The sequence below is a fragment of the Diabrotica virgifera genome, chromosome 1 (assembly GCF_917563875.1).
Source record: "Diabrotica virgifera virgifera chromosome 1, PGI_DIABVI_V3a".
Taxonomy (NCBI): Eukaryota; Metazoa; Arthropoda; class Insecta; order Coleoptera; family Chrysomelidae; genus Diabrotica; species Diabrotica virgifera.
The window spans coordinates 95,820,699-95,836,885 of record NC_065443.1 but is presented as its reverse complement, the minus strand read 5'-3'; the positions used below and the strand labels follow the sequence as shown (position 1 = coordinate 95,836,885).

Genomic DNA, 16,187 nt, shown 5'->3' with positions numbered 1-16,187 from the left:
TTTTACTTTGTTTTGATTTTTTTTTATTGTGTTGTCAACTCATGTTTTATTAGGTAATTTAAGCATACTACACTGTTTTCAAGGTAATAGGTATTATATACATTGTAAAATTTAAATGCAAATATCTTGAGAATGTTTTACGTTTACGTTTTTCGATTAAAAATAATGAATTTTTTATTATTTAACATGTAAATGCTGATAATACAATGCTTAAAATGTGTTGTTTCACTCAATTATGACTATTTAATTAATGCTCCCTACGTGGACCGTCAAAATTAATAGGTAGCCAAATCTTGTTTGTCGTCCTTAAAAACTATACTCTATCAATTAGTTTACCTAATCTAATAGATTTAGTTGTTTACAAATTTACTATTAATAACTAAAATAACTTGAAATAATTTAATATTAATAAGGGGATCGGTGCAAACTTTCGGCTCCAATGCTATTTAAATGGGATTAATTTTTTTCGAATCCTGAAAAAACTAATAAGTATTTTTGAAAAATTTAAACACAGAATGAAAGATTGCGTTATTACTGAGGGCCGAACGTCCCTGAAAACTTCTATAATGTTTATTTTAATAAGTTACAGGGATGAAAAACTAAGAGAAAATTTAGTGTGATTTTTAATTTCAAATATCTCATTCAAAAGAAACTTTTTATTTATTATAAGGGACTTTCGGTCCTCGGTAATAATTTAGTCTTTCATTCTGCGTTTAAATTTTTCAAAAATATTTATTATCTATCTTTGTGATACAACGCACTGAGTCGAATAAAATATAGTGACAAGACAGTGACAATTTTAAATATTTGACATGGCATCGGGAATATTTTGAGTTGTTTATTAAATAATATTGATAGTGTATTTGATAAATAATTTATTTAAGACGTGAAATTATTAAAAAGTTATTTAGTGTTTATTATTTATGGAAGATCCAAACTGGGAATACACCAGGATATATCCTATGGTCCAAGTATTTTGTTGTTAAAGCTGTTCAAAATTGTAAGCGTTCCATAATAACAATTAGTGGAGTCACTGAAGGTGGATAAGAGCTATTACCTCCGATTTCGTTGAACCTCCATCGAATTGCATGAAAATTGGTGAGTGGTTAGAGGATATCTCAAGGAACAAAGGTGACACGGTGCCAACTTGCGCTTTTACCATGATGGTGGATGCCGCCCCTTCTCGGGGATGAAAATTATTTAATTAAAAATAACCACATAATTCGACAGAGAGACAAATTTCAAGCAAAATTTGTTATATAAAGTTATTAAAATAGATCAAAACTTTTTGAGTTATTAAAGATCGAAAGATTTTAATTTTTCTTGAGAAAAATGCCTGTTTTTAACCAATTTTTCACCAATAACTCAAAATGTGTAAGTTTTTACAAAAAAGTTATTATCAGAATTGAAGCTAATAAAAAATGAAATAAATCCCTTACTAGAAAAACCTTTTAGTGTGAACTAAAAGTGAGTTATAGGTAATTGAATGTATATTTTTTTTGGCGAGTAAAAAACTTTAAGTATTCAAGCTGAAATAACGGGAAATTGATGCCTTTTATAACATAAACTTATTAAACATTTGTCAAAGTACTTAAAAATATCTATCAAATGAGCCCCCGAACATGTTGATAGCGTTAAAATTTATGCTCCAAAACTTTTTCAAAATTTATCTTTTAAAATTTTTTCCAAAAAATGTTATTGTCTTTTTTCAATAACTCCGTTCGTGTTTACGATATCAGGTTCATCTAAAAACTGTTTGAAAGTTAATTCCAAGTGATATTTAAGCACGTTAAACCTAATCTTCTTTTTTTAAAAAATAAAAGGTTAAATGACCCCGGTTGCATGGTTCCCACAGCAAAATTTAAGATTTAAACGTTTCTCGGTCATTTTTTACCCTATAGAAATATAAAACAGGTAGTACAGAAAAAACTAAAATTTGGTAATATATAGGTAATTTTTTACGTATATTGAGTATTTTTGGAGTTATTATCAAAAGAATATGAGAATTACAATAATTTTAAAAATAATGATTTTTTTAAATTATATCTTTTTTTCAAAAATATGCATTCTAAACCGGTCAAAATTATCGAAAACATTACTTATGCTAATATAAAGAAGTTCTTGTAAGGATTACTATCAATTTTATTTTTTGTGGAAATGGCGTATGTTTTATTTTTCACTTATTCCTAAAAAATTCGAAACGGTTCTTTTATTTTCATTATAACTTGCTTAATTTTGATGCTATTACCTTGTTCTTAGTGATGAGCAAAACAAGAACAAGACCAGGCTAGTCTTGGTCTTGGTGTTGTTCTTGCAAGCTTGGTCTTGGTCTTGGTCTTGCAGCTAAAAGGCAGTCTTGGTCTTGGTCTTGCACTAGCCGGTCTTGTTCTTGGTCTTGGTCTTGCTGCAAGAGTCTTGCTGGTCTTGCTTTTTTGGTAGTAATAATTTGAACCAAAGAATTTTGAATAAAATGTACATTGAAATAAATAAAGATGTGAAGAATGAAACTATATTTTTTGCTTAAAAATTTTAACAGAATGAAGAATGTAGTTTCAAACGGATACCAATTTTAACATTATACATTTACCTAATGACCTAATTATTTCTCTCTATATAAAGAGATTAGAGTATATTTTTATAATGGTAATGTTTATCAGTAGGAAAAACCTGCATTTACAACCCTTGTTGCAATTGCCGGCCTTCGGTCGTGTCACGTTGTGTTTTGCATGCTGTCGATACCTGCCGCCTGCCTTCAGACCACGTCTTGAGTCTGGATTATTGTTTATTGCCCCTGTATTTTAATAAAATGTTAAAGAAAAAGAGCTTCTTAAAGGTGCCACAAATGGTCGGGGACCTTCAATTCACGGATTTTACGAAAAGGGATAAACGGTTTATAGTTGTTAACAGATAATGATCTGCTCCTTTCCGAACACTGTAGTATTTATTCTACGAGGGTCAAATTTAAGAACATACATTCAATTTTTTTAAGAGAACACAAAAATCAAATATTTTTTACTCTATTTAATAATTATTTAATATAATTAACTTTTTTTATAAACTAACTAAAACATACTTTTTAGTAAATACGTACATATTTACCATACCTATTTATAGACCTAATTAATACTATAACATAATAACTAAACCTAATGGGGAGTTATAAACGCTTAATTCTGTAATTTGTTGTCTTGCAGTTCTTTAATTTTATTTAAACTACATTGCTCTCGTAACACGAGTTATTCGCACTTTTTATTTTCACATATTTTTGGATTGAATACCCATTATGACATTTAAAAAGTTGAAAATATTCGGATGTGGGTAGTAAAAACTAGAATTTAAAACACACTGAAATGATGCGCATACATTTCAAGTGCGGCACATACTATTTGTACTACTGGCCCTTTCTGGGGAAAACCTAGATTCTTCCAAATAGTTTTCAACTATGAAATCAGTAAAATTCTTTACACGTTTGTCATCCGGGATTTTCACAAATAATTTAACTTCCAACTTTTGTTGATTGTGAAAAATTAATCCAAAAAATAATTTTAAAAATTTCCCAGTATCGGAATTTTTGTCATTATATTCAGAAACTGAACCTAAGCTTTGGATTTTGCGATACCAAGCTTGACACATTACAATCGACAACCAGTTATTTTTTATTCATGCCACAATGCTTTCACAGCATTGTGAATCCCTTTTTAAAATCTATTATGATATTTTTTGTATTCATTTTAAATTTAACGACCTACATTTTTCCTCGATTATGCGAAAAGAATTGAAATAAGTGTCAGTATTTTTATTAGACAAAAAAGCGAAAACTACTGGTACATAAAAACCGTTTTTAATTGCATTTTTTTAACCTATCTATAATTACATTTTTTTGTCTTACAAGTAATTTCAATTGTCCTTGAACTGTCGCCGTTTGAAAACTTGCCTTCTGGACACTTTGAAGGTTGAGAAAATGCAAACCGTTTGACTTAATCAAAACGACTTAAAAATATAACCAAAATATTATGTATTTTAAAAATTCGATATTGTTTAAGGTTTCTTACAATGTCAGTATATTATATTATTGAACTAAAAAAATAAAGTTAAATAATAAAAACCAATTTTTCTCAAAAAAGTGCAAGAGTCTTGCAGGTTGGTCTTGGTTTTACGTGGTCTTGCAAGGTTCGGTCTTGGTCTTGGTCTTGTTCTTGCAAGCTTGGTCTTGGTCTTGGTCTTGCAACCAAAAGGCGGTCTTGGTCTTGCTGCAAGACCAAGACCAGTCTCGCTCATCACTACTTTTTCTGAAGCTCATTTGATAGGTACTTACAAAGTACATAAGTACTTTGACAAATGTTTAGCAGGAATATTTTATACATTGCATCGTTTTCCCGTTATTTAAGCTTGAATACTTAGATTTGAGTACTCATCGAAAAAAATACACATTCAATTGCCAATAACTCACTTTGAACTAACATTAGTTTAGTTCTTTATGTGAGGAATGTATTCAATTTTTTATTATCTTCAATTTCAGTAATAAAAACTTTTTTGTAAAAGCTTATAGTTTTTGATTTATACGTGAAAACCCGATTTAAAACATGCATTTTTTTACGAAAAAATAAAATCTTTGGTCTTTAATAACTCAAAAAGTGTTGATTTATTTTAATAACTTTATATAACAAAATTTGCTTATAATTTGTCCCTCTATATACTTATGGTATTATTTTTAATAAAATAATTTTCACCACCGAGAAGGGGTGGCATCCACCCCCAGGATAAAAGCGCAAGTTGGCATCATGTCACCTTTGTTCCTTGAGGTATCCTCTATTTACTCACCAATTTTCATGAAAATCGATGGAGGTTCAACGAAATCGGAGGTGAAAACCTTCAGTGACTGCACTAAAAATATATTATTAAAAAAATCACTTATCACTTTTCCTCTTTTCTCGATTGAGTATTAGTTTTTGTTGTCTGTTGTACATATAAATTATTATAATCACTGAATACATAGTTAGTGAAAAAATTATCATATTAATGAACTGAATTAATAATTTAAGCGATTATACAAAGAACAGTTATCCAAGAACATTCAAAAGCCATCTCTAAGTTATTGATGACAATGTCATTGTTAAGAAATGTTTACATATCCATACCAGTGAGAATTTTACTACACGTAATTTGCCGTGTAAAGACAGAAAAAGTAGGGATAACCGTCAAATATTTGCGTCTACACTCTTAATAAAAATACTTATAATACGTATATTCCAATCAAGTAGCCTCTATCCAAATTGGAGATAGTAGTACTGAAAAACTACCCTTAAAACGACCTAGACAGGGCTGTGTTTTGTCACCCAGTTTTTTCAATCTGTACTCTGAAGAAATCATATACGCTGACGATACAGCCATTCTTGCAGAAAATTTACAAGATTAGTAAACCCTTTCAAATACCTTGGCAGCTGGTTAAATGTAGATTGTGACTCTGATGAAGAGATAATAACCAGGATCGGGATATCACGTAAGGCTTTTATGACCTGTAAACCAGTTTTATGTAACATAAACCTGAAATGTTGTGTGTGGTTTATCCTTTTATACTTATGGTTGTGAGAAGTGGACTTTAAAAACCACAATGCTAAACAAATTACAAGCATTCGAATTGTGATGCTATGGACGGATCCTAAAGTATCGTGAGTTTCGCACACTCCCAATGAAGATTTTCTTCAAATGATAATTTCAGAACGTCTGCTCAGACACATAAAAAGGACAAAACCAGAATACTTCGGCCATATAATCAGAGGACCTCTCTAAGGCACGTTATGTGGAAGTTCGAGAGTTACGGCCCTAAATTGATGCAAACAGATTACTTGGGGGTTTTTGGAGTCGCTAAACACGAATACGCCATCAGAACCGACACCCGGAGCATCTGGTGTCCAGGGTCACGTCATCTTCTGGAGTTCCGAAGGATTTCGGCACTAAATTTATGTAAGCAGATTACACGAGGGGTTTTTGGGGTTATTGAACACGAATACGCCATCAGAACTGACCACCGGAGCACCTGGTGCTCACGGTCATTGCTAAGGCACGTCATCTTCTGGAGTTTCGAAGGTTTTCGGCCTTTAATTCATACAAATAGATTACTAGGCGCTTTTTGGGGTTGCTGAATACGAATACTCCATCGGAACCTATCCCCGGACCTCCTGGTGCCCAAGGTCACTGCTTTGACGTGTTATCTTCTGGAGTTTGGAGGTTTTTGGGCACCAGGTACACCGCGTGGTCGGCTCTGATGGCGTATTCTTGTTCAGCGACCCCAAAAAACCCTTGAGTAACAAAATCTGGTCCTTAATACACCATTTTGACATGTTTATGCACTTTTGTATGCATTTTGTGCACTTTAAAATGCAATTATACATTTCCAGCCATTTTTCTATAGTAGACTTTGCTCTTGACATCCTGAACACAACGCAAAAAGTTGTAAGTCTCTATACTAAATTTACAATAAGATGCAATAGAAATAAACAAACCAAGACACGTTAAATGCTACTAGGAGCACTCTCAAATCATAATTTACAATGTATATACATCGTAAATCCCAAGTCATGATTTCCGAAGTTTATACATTGTAAATTATGATTCGGGAGTACTCCTAGTAGCATTTAACGTGTCTTGGTTTCTTTATTTCTACTCCATCTTGATTGTAAATTTAGTATATAGTTGTTGTATTTAAAAATCGATTTATTTTGTGCCAAATGCCCTGGTCTACGTGGGTTGAACGGAAAACTTACTGTGCCCATGGGTGTTGTACATAGGAGCTAAAGTGTTAACATTGCAATATCACACTTTCATAAGGAAAAAGATGAAGCATAACTTTTTGAGTTAATACACTTTTGAACGGGATGTGCGGTATCACCAATTAGACTTGGAATTAACAATTTCGCTTAATTTGAAGATGGTCCATGTTTCGCTATGGATTGTAGGTTTTCGTTTGTCTTCCAGTCCGTTTATATTAAACAAGATTATCTTCCGATTGTTGTAATAAGAGCTTAAGAATGATGGAATAATGTTTGATAGCACTATGATATCTTTAAGGCTTTGCAGGTATGTTTGCTGATACATCATAATATAAACAAAAAAGTTACTAAAACGCGCAAATGCCAGGTTTCGCAGTCAGTAACGATATTTAAAATACAAAAACAATTCCAACTGCAAGCGATGTCCAAGAGGTATCTTTCTGAGAGTTAGTATTTCAACGAAAACCTATTAGTCACTAGTAAATCCGGAATACTTCAGAATATGAACTTCCTAAAAGTGAATAACATTTCTTAGATTCCCAACGCGCCACTGGCGAACACATTTTCATATTCACCAGACTATTGAGCGCATTTAAAAAAAAAGATAATCCTTCAATGGCTAAGTTTGTAATTCATTTTAGTCCTTTTACCTTTCAATATGTTTAGTACTTAAGGTTTAAACACCATCGAAGATGTCTATGCTCCTTAAAAACCTCAGGTTTTGCCTTTGCCTTTTTTGTATTTTACTTGAACAACGTCGGGCATTGATCGGTCTTTCCGAGCCCGTTTCGGCTGTTTACGCTCGTTTTCGTCCCCGTAGACTGCGTTGATCGTGAAGAATCTAGCCATCCGTGGTCATAAATTGGCGGCGTTGCCAATAGTTTAATTTTTTTCAGTTAACTAACGGTTGAGTGAAGGAAAAAAGTTTGGGTAAAACAAACGTTAAAAGCGTATTTAATATACAGTGTCTAACAAAAAGGTAGGTCATAGGCAGGTTGACTGCCACGGCGGGCGTACACGCCCGCTGCTATGCAATTGACTAATATGTGCTTGGCATATGGGCCAATTTTTTTTATTTATATATGGGCAGTCAACCTGTTAAATCACATTCTAAGACCAAAAATAGTTCGATTGAACCAAACTTACCTTTGTAGTTATAATATTGTTCTGAAGCTATTTTTTCTTTGTGGCATTTTATGCAATTTACTATTTTCCTTGGGAGATAGCCACAATTTAGGTTGGAAATTAAATTTCTTGAAGTGTCGACCTCCACTTCGGAAATTGTTATCGAAATACAAAATATTATATTAATATCTGTAAATTGTAAATACATATTTATATAAAACCAATATAAGTTACAAACTGAAAACCATTTTTTTCATCAGTGGCTTCATAAAGTGTGGAAACGGTCTATTATCTCATGATTTAATTATTTTCAGAGTTAAAGCTCTGAGGGGTCGATTTTTATTTTTAAATTATGATTTTTTGACGTATATCCCATAACAGTGACGTCATCGACTTGGGCGTGATGACGTCATCGATGATTTTATTAAATGGGAATAGGGGTCGTCTGGTAGCTCATTTCAAAGGTTATTTAATTATTTATTCAGTAATATAAACATTAACATCATTATTTATACAGGGTGGCCAAAAAATAATTTTTGAATTAAATTAATTGCCGCAAAAAGAAGAATATATGTAATTTATTTAACTCAGAATACATTTTACTGCTGTCAGAAAAGAGAAAAAAATGTTTATTTGACAAATAAACATTGCTTTTCTCTTAAATTAATTGTTCGAACTACCAAAATGCAGATGCAAAAGCAATGTTTGTTTATGAAATAAACATTTTTTATATTTTCTGGCATCGCTAAAATGTATTTTGAGTTAAATAAATTACATACATTCTTCTTTTTGCGTCAATTAATTTAATTCAAAAATTATTTTTTGACCACCCTGTAAAAATAATGATGTTAATGTTTATATTACTGAATAGAGAATTGAATAACCATTCAAATAAGCTATCACACGACCCCTATTCCTATTTAAAAAATCATCGATGAGGTCATCACGCCCAAATCGATGACGTCACTATTATGGGATATAACGTCAAAAATCATCATTTAAAAATAAAAATCGACCTGTCAGAGCTTTAACTCTGAAAATAATAAGTCATGAGATTATATACCGTTTCCACATTTTATGAACACACTACACTGTACATATATCAAAAACTGTTCGAGAATAGAAAATTATTTTCATATTATTACCAGGTCTCTATAATATTAATTAACTATTTACATAATGTGTGAATTTTACAAATGTTCAAAATATCTCGATACATACTGGCTTATCGAAAAAGTACTACGAGGCATAAAAGTTTAAAAACATTGTGTTTAACTAATGATACCACAATTATAATTTATTTGGAACATACACAAACATTTGGGGGGGGGGGGTGGTTTAAGGAATACACAACCCCCATAAAATTATTTTGATGGGGTGGACAAATTTCACTGACGCCCAATATAAAATCTATAATAGTTTTCGATATATTGAAAAAATCTATTTTCAGTTTTGTAACTTCAAAGGGATATAACCTTTTTTTGTGCAAATTTGTACAAGGTAAGTTAGGTTCAACCGAACTATTTTTGGTCCCAGAATACGTGATTTAATGTATGACCGTTGTTACATTATGGTTGTATGGTTTTTGTTACACCTTGTATATACACACACCGGCAAAATTAGCCGAACACCTTAAAAATGGGACATGTTTGATGTCTTGAATTTCCTAAACCACTGGTCCGATTTGAGTGATTCTTTTAGTATGTTATAGCCTTATTATTAAGAATATCGTTGTAATAATATTTTTGCTAAACAGGTAAATATCATTTTTTACCGGGTGTACCAATCATACTGTGTTTTTTTCTTAAAGTTTGGAACACGCTGTGGAATATTGTAGCATATGTAAAATATTATAATTAATACTCGATTGTAGACTTAGGCTTTCTTAACATTTTCCTTTTTGATTCATTTACTTATGTGAGATAATAAAAAAGTTATGTGCGTTAACAACTATCCATGTTTTTCATCAATAAATCCTCATAGTAGGGGAGGAAAGTATACTAAATTTGCAGTTACTCGAGCCTTATGGGGACCTATTGGATTGTGAAGAGTATGTGCTAAAATCAGAAAAAGTTTAAGTTAAGTTTTCCATAAAGTGGGGGACTTTTAATTTTTTAATTTAATTTTCCATTTGAAACAATCATTTTTCTCCGATTATAGCGCTATCTATCTAAGTTGCTTATTTTTACGTAAAGCACCAAACACGACCCCCCACGGAGGTGGGGCGGGGGTTACTTTAAAATCTTAAATATGAACCCCCAATTTTTATTGCAGATTTGGATCCTTGACGTAAAAATACGCAACTTTTATTCGCAACATTTTTTCCAATTATTGATAGATGACGATATAATCGGAAAAAACGATTGGTGGAAATGGAAAATTAAATTAAAAAATGGAGAGTCCCACACTTTATGGAAAACTTAACTTAACTTATTTTGGTTTTAGCACCCACTCTTCACAATCCAATAGGTCCCCATAACGCTCGAGTAACGACTAACTGCAAATTTAGCATACTGTCAAAGCCTAAGTCTACAATCGAGTTCTAATTTTAATATTTTATATATGCTAGAATATTCCACAGGGTGTTCCGAACTTTAAGAAAAAAACACAGTATGATTGTAACACCCGGTATAAAATGACCTTTACCTGTCTAGCAACAATATTATTACACCGATATTCTTAACTAATAAGGCTATAACATACTGTAATAAACGAGCGTTCGGGTATTTATATACGACTTTATTATTTATTTATACAAGTTTACTTTACAAACTTTAGCTTAAGACTAAACTCTAATAACAGCGCGCTCCGCTTAAATAGCCAATAGGTCCTGTTCTCGAAATGTCTACATATCCCTCGGCCTAATGAATATTCTGGAGATCTTCACTCACAGCGCCGTCGCTTCTGTGACGTCACGGCTACTGTTATTCCAACGGTTGGAATTCTCCCAAGCCGGGGACTGTTTATTGCGCCGATTCGAAACTCTTTCGTTACACTGCTCCCCTCTTAAGATCTGAGCGTCCCGATCAGCAACTCTAGATGAAGGCTCAGGATGGCGGAATCTACACGACTCTCCAGCTTTGCATACACCCTTCAAGAAGAAATAACAGTCTACTGTCTTTGAAGGATCCGACATCTTCGGGTTCATGCAACACACAGTAATTCGTACGCCAGTTTCTCTGAAGACCACCTCAAGCATGCTTCTCACAATCTTCCAATCCAGATTTTCTACTGCATGGCCTATTTTTGGTAAAGCCAAATCTTTGATGTCATAATTACACACGATTTTCTTCAAATTAGTTAGAGCACGCCATATGTTCTCGTAGCTTGGCGTGTCCGTATAAGACTTCCTGGTCACCATATACAGCAAAGATCGAGGACCATCTTCCAATCGCAGTACTCTTCCAATTTTAGGTTGTTGATTTCTTAACTCGTCCAGGCGGCCGAACTTTCTATTGAATACGGACGAGATTCCTTTGGTCATCTCGAGGTCTTGGGCAACACAGTGGGCTAGAGAGACGTTTTCTGGAACACCAAACAGATCTTGCTGAACTTCTGTGGTCACGCCGAATCTAGCACTCTTTCTCGCTGCGTAATTTGACATAAATTGATTAAAACTTGGCTGTGCGACATCTTTCATCTCCTGTTGGAGGACTCGTGCTTCTTCTGTTTCATTTGAGCCAGCATATGGTGCAAGACGATTTATGTGAATAACTTTTGGTTTACCGTTTGGCAACTTCTTAATTCTATATATTACGTCATTTATTTTCTTCTTAACTTCATATGGACCTTCCCATTGTCTTTGCAGTTTAGGACATAAGCCTCGACGACGTTGCGGATTATAAAGCCAGACAAGATCACCTACTTCGAAGCTTTCATTCTTGCATCGAGAATCATATTGATCTTTCATTCTGTCACTGGCTATCTGGATGTGTTGTCGGGCAAGTTCATGAATGTTGTTCATTCGTAATTTCAGGCGGTCAACGTAGTCTTCGCCTGCAACATGTTCCTCGGAAGGTCCGCAGCCAAACTCTAGGTCGCAGGGCAACCGAACTTCACGACCCAACATCAGGCAGGTTGGTGTTTGACCTGTAGTTTCATTTACGGCCGAGCGGTAGGCCATCAGGAATAAATGAATGTGTTGGTCCCAATCTCGCTGATGTTCAGATACAACTTTGGACAAGTGTTTACCCATCGTTCGGTTCATCCTCTCGACCATCCCATCTGATTGAGGATGCAGGGGTGTTGTTCTGGTCTTATTGGCACCAATCAATTTACAAACGTTTTGGAAAAGAGCTGACTCAAAGTTTCGCCCTTGGTCGGAGTGGATCTCCAAGGGAACACCAAATCGGCTAAAGAATTCTTTAACAAGTACCTCTGCAACGGTAGCAGCTTCTTGATTTGGTAATGCATAGGCCTCAGTCCATTTTGTAAAATAATCCATGGCTACCAGGATGTATTTATTTCCAGCATCGGTTTCTGGAAATGGACCTGCAATGTCGATTGCTACTCTTTCCATAGGACTTCCAACATTGTACTGTCTCATGTGTGCTCTCTTTTTACCAACTGGACCATTACCGGATGCACACAGTTCACATTTCTGGCACCATCTTCTTACATCATCTTTACAGTTCACCCAATAGAACCGTTCTCGAACCTTTTGCAGAGTCTTCGTAATACCAAAGTGTCCACCTGATGTACCGTCATGCAACTGACGCAATACTTCTGACACTTTACTTTTAGGTACAATCAACTGAAGCTTAGATTCTGTACCATCATCGTTCTCAAAGGTTCTGTACAAAAGATCATCTTTTAGTATCAGGCAATTCCATTGGCTCCAGTAGGCCTTGACTTCCGGACTACATGCACTAATGTTTTGCCAACTAGGTCTCTCACCTCGACGCATCCAATCCAATGCTCTTTTTATACATGGATCATCTTCTTGGGCGTGTTGTAACTGTTGGGGCTGCCATTGTTCATTAACTACGGTAGTTCGTCTCACAGGGCAACGCTGTTCCTCTACTCTAAGCCGGTGATTACAACTTTCACCGCATGGCCGTATCGAGGAAGCATCTATATTTGAACGAACTCTTCCAGCCCTCTTCACGCGTCTCTTCGGCATCGTGTCACGAATCACCCTCCGTACCATTTCCACCAAACGTTCATCTTTTCTCTTATCGCCTTTTTCCATGGCTATTACTCCATTGTTTCGTGAAGCTTGGCTAGCTGCTTCGTGTTCCAAGGCAATAGCAAGTGCTTCATCTAAAACTTTCGGTCTTGCTAGTCGTAAAGCTTTCTCTATTTCACTATCTTTCAGCCCATTGACGAAGGTATCTACTGCAATTTCTTCTAAAACGCTGTCTGGCACCTCTGGATAAGCCAACCGCACCACACGAGCCACATCTGCTTCAAATTCTTGCAGATTCTCACTTGCTCGTTGACTTCTACTTCGCAGTTGTGCTTTGTATACTTGTTGTAGATGGGCATCTCCATAGCGTTTTTCTAGACGAGTGAACAAGGTCTGGTAACAATTTTCTTGACCCTTGGGAATTGACCTTAATATATCTGCAGCATCACCTCGTAAAGCAGCAGTCAAGGAAACAGCCTTTTCTTGTTCGGTCCAATGATTGGCGGTCGCAATAGCTTCAAACTGTCTAAGATATATGGACCAAGAGGACTTTCCATCAAATGGTGGTAATTTGAATCTCATATTATGCGACGTTTCGTCTCTCGGTAGTTCATCTTTCACTAAAGGATCTAACGCTGCTGCATTAACTGATGGTTGTACTTTTGTATCGGTTATCCTGCTCTCTAGCTGTTTGATCTTTTCTTCTACGGTCTCTACACTTTTCTGCATCTTATCGAATGTTCTAGAAACTTCTTCAAATTTCTCATTGTTCTGTTTACAAACTTCTTCTAGTTTTTCGTTGTTTTGCCTACAGCCCTCTTTAATTATTTGAGAAGTCTCATCGAATCTTTTAGCAACATTTTCGAATTTCTCGTCGCTTTTTCTACTAACTTCTTCAAGTTTCTCGTCGCTTCTTCTACTAACTTCTTCAAGTTTCTCGTCGCTTCTTCTAGAAGTTTCATCGATCTTTTGAGAAACACTTTCAAATTTCTCGTTGTTCTGTCTACTAACTTCTTCAAGTTTCTCGTCGCTTCTTCTAGAAGTTTCATCGATCGTTTCAGAAACAGTTTTTAATTTCGATAAGATTACTTGTTCTGCTGACTGGAAGTGGAACGTCTTTGGGTCTTCTCCGTTCTTCGTGAGGACATCCTCGAGTCGTGCTTGTAGGACTATCTTGAGCCCACTGCTGTCCAGATCCCGTTCCTCGAGCTGTTCACGGAGCTGTTTTACTGTAAGTTCTTGTAGCAACATCTTTGGTCGGCACACACGTACTTTCCAAAATGTCTTTTAACAGTCTTTCCGAATACCGAACAATCAACGCACTTTAACTATTCCCGACGAATAAAGTCCAAAAGTATTTTAAAGTCTTTCCGAATACCGAACAATTAACGCACTCCGGTTGTTCCCGACGAATAAAGTTCAAAAGTCTTCTAAAGTCTCTCTGTAATTCACTTATTTATATCGCACTAAGTTAACCGAACACCGACACCAACTGTAGCGTGATTAGTGTAATTACTTCTAATTACAATAAAACTAGCGGTTCGTAATTTATATACGACTTTATTTATATAAGTTACAGACGAATTTATCTTATACACTTTACTCTAATAACAGCGCGCTCCGCTTAAATAGCCAATAGGTCCTGTTCTCGAAATGTCTACATATCCCTCGGCCTAATGAATATTCTGGAGATCTTCACTCACAGCGCCGTCGCTTCTGTGATGTCACGGCTACTGTTATTCCGACGGTTGGAATTCTCCCAAGCCGGGGACTGTTTATTGCGCCGATTCGAAACTCTTTCGTTACAATACTAAAAGAATCACTCAAATCGGACAACAGGTTTAGGAAATTCGAGACATCAAACATGTCCCATTTTTAAGGTGTTCGGCTAATTTTGCCGGTGTGTGTAGTTTCACAATTCTTTATTTCTTTTTTATTGCAGGTTTGGTCTTTAATACTTTTTATAATCTCGCATTATTTGTTTCATTGATGTAATCCTACTATATTCGGTATTCTGTCCGTCTATGACATTCTGTACATTCTCTTATAGCAACTTATCTCAAATTTATTTTTTTGATTTCAGCTTATCTTAATGTCCATGTTTACAAGTCATACATCAGTTTGGAGACGACAGCATAGTAGCATTCTTGTGCGAATCTCCATGTTAAGATTGCAAAGTAAGTTTTCCAGTTTTATGAATATGTTTATTGCAATATCTATTCTACATAAAATGGTATATTGATCTGGAAAAATTGTTGTGTGGTATAATTATATTTCGAGTATAGGATAAAGAGATGAATGATAATCAGCATTTACCAAAATTCCAAAGATATTTTTTGTTTATTTTATAATGTGTGCATTTAGACAGGGTGTTCAGAAACTCTACCGACATACGAAGACAGGAGATTTTTCAGATAATTTTAAGACAATTTAGCTCAATTCACCTAGTCCGAAAATGCTTCCTAAGGGAGCTAGAGCTCTTTGAAAATGGCGTCTTGTAATTAGTTTTTCTTAAATACCTCCAGAACGCTTCAATTTAGAAAAACGAAAATCGGTGCGATATTTATCTTCCAGAGATAAATCATAAATCAATTCCATGCTTTGCAAATTTCTAGTATCGATCATAGGCGTCCGTTTTGGGTAGGGCAACGGTTATTTTATCACATAACTTTTTTGTCTTTAACTTTTAAGCATTTTTGACACTGGATTAATAAATTGTGAGGTATTCTAGTACTAAAAGGTACTCTTGCTTTAAGTCGGTAGGACAAGAAAAGTTTTCTAGAAAAATCGATTTGAAAATTTTTTCGTTTTTTGAATTTAAAAAAAAAATGATATTTTGACAGTATCGAATTACCGACGCACTGTTGCCTCACTGTTGAAAGTTCGCAGAACTTTCGAAAAACAAAAATATTGATGACGCGCTACTGTTGACTTTTAAGAAAAAGTAACAGCCTCGTACAATCACATTATCACCCTTCACTTTATTTTATTGTTGAGTATTATGTAATAAAGTTATAAACTTCTGATTATAAATTAAGAAAACATTACAAGAATAGAACCAAATTTAAAGAAACTGAATATTCGCATTTGCATCCGCATTCGCGAATGTTAGTAGCAGACATTCGTATTCGCATTCGTATTCGCGAATGTTCAAAAAATGACAT

General features: G+C 34.6%; 1 protein-coding gene across 2 annotated transcripts in view; it reads left to right on the top strand.

Moving 5' to 3' along the window:
• Window positions 1-16,187, top strand: part of LOC114337300 (protein gustavus) — a 261,918-nt gene that overhangs the window by 69,740 nt on the left and 175,991 nt on the right. The window contains exon 2 of one of the 2 annotated variants that reach the window (XM_050642567.1): window positions 15,107-15,200. The exons of the other annotated variant lie outside the window; for it this stretch is intronic. The gene's annotated coding sequence lies outside the window, so the exon portion shown is untranslated. The remainder of the gene's footprint in view (window positions 1-15,106; window positions 15,201-16,187) is intronic. 2 annotated transcript variants of the gene reach the window in all.